The following is a 1,732-nucleotide window of genomic DNA, read 5'->3' as shown; positions in this document are numbered from 1 at the left end:
CCTATGTAGGTAAAAATCTGTTTAACAACCTGTTAAAACACACCAGAATACAGGAAATGGCATTTACTTCTTTAAAAATTTTCTGGGGGATGACCCCCAGACTAGTGGGTCCCCCCTACATTACAAATACTTGCTCTTGTTTTTTGTCTCTGAATGTCATAAAATCAGTGATATTATCTGTGAAATTACAAATTGAACATCTGTTGGCAAAAGTCCATAGCTTTATATTGCCATGGATTTTAATTTGCCATTTTTACAACCACATCATAAATTTTCTGTTATAGATATTAGTTTTGGTGTGCCACCCCTGGTTTTTCAGTGCCCCCCATGGCCCCCCTGAAAAAAATTTCTGCAGGCGCCACTGCTAACTGCAAAAATTAAAGACAAAAAACATTATTACAAAATATGAGCCACTATAATTCTTACTTATGTCTTTAACAAGACCATTTCCACAAACAATGCCTGTCATTCACAAGACCAAAACACTGAAGCTCTGTCCTTCAAAGTACCAGACTGTCTGTAAACATTGCAGAATGTTAAACAAGCACTTTTGTAACAAGTAATCAGATTTTAAATGTCTGCCAGCTTTATTTTATAGGAACCATCAAGTTTATTTGAATGTTCTGACCTACAGCTGAACATTTCCTTCTAAAAATGATCTTAGATTGACATCTACTGACAAACACCTGCAACAGCAGCCTACTGAAACAGTGAAATAACATAAATGTGGTCCTTTTTTAGATTTTAAAGCTGTCAGTTTACATTTTATTTTAAATAGTTTTTTTATACTTTCCACCTACAGTATATACTGTATATCCCCACAGTACCTTGTCAGTGTATCACCAGTGTATGTTGTGTCAGTATCAGCTGTAGGGGTCAGAGGTACAGGGATTAATTTTTCTTGGTTTGCTTTTTCCCCATACTCACCAACATAAATAATCTCTGCATGTTTGCAGGCTTGCTTTTTCTTCAAATAGCAAGACGACGCTGGTGGCTTTTCCTGACCCAAAAATTCCTTTTGGACAGGCCACTGAGATGAGCTAGAATGACATCACCAAGCTGAACAGGCTGTACCAGTGTACCAACATTAAACCATAAAGAAACAACACTGATAAGGAGGTAACTTTAAATATTCACAGTTTGGTTATACTTTAGAATGTTAGAATATGTCAAAATGTTTCACCCACCACAATGAATAAAATGCTCACAATTTGTCAAATAAATGCTTTTCACCTGTTTGCTTTCATGCCAACATTAATAAAAAATACTTTTCTGAAAGATTTCCGTGATGTGAGATGAGATGTTAGGGGAGTTATTCAGACCTCTCTGTGTGTAAAGCTCTTATGGAACCCTTGAGAAGTTTACTGGGATGACATGCTAATTTTATGTCTATTTTCATTGTTTTGTCCACTTTTCAATCAAAAGTTTTATGTTGATGACAGCATCAGTTTGAAACTAATTCAAGTTCAGACACATTCCAATTTTCTGTTAAAACTGGTCTTTTGAGGGAGTCATCGTGATGCACTCACTGCAGGCAGACGTGTGTTGGTGAGCTCCTGGTAATCCTCAGCATTGATAGCTTTTATTTTGATGGCTACATTGCTCCAAATACTGAATTAATTTCTGAAATACTGAACAAGTACTTATTATTCGAACCTGACTAATCGGTGCTGGAACCTAGCCGGTTTTCTGGAAGTCTTTTTTCGTCGTCTCAAGGGAGAGGCCTCTCACG

At 36.7% G+C, this 1,732-nt stretch overlaps 1 pseudogene; it reads left to right on the top strand.

The window, feature by feature from the left end:
- The window catches only part of LOC106513614 (high choriolytic enzyme 1-like), a 16,625-nt pseudogene extending 15,527 nt beyond the window's left edge, over positions 1-1,098 (top strand).
- Positions 1,099-1,732: the final 634 nt, after the last annotated feature.

The sequence above is a fragment of the Austrofundulus limnaeus genome, unplaced genomic scaffold (assembly GCF_001266775.1).
Source record: "Austrofundulus limnaeus strain Quisiro unplaced genomic scaffold, Austrofundulus_limnaeus-1.0 Scaffold14, whole genome shotgun sequence".
In the NCBI taxonomy this organism is placed as follows: Eukaryota; Metazoa; Chordata; class Actinopteri; order Cyprinodontiformes; family Rivulidae; genus Austrofundulus; species Austrofundulus limnaeus.
The sequence above is the reverse complement of the archived record's forward strand: the minus strand, read 5'-3'. Positions and strand labels throughout refer to the sequence as shown.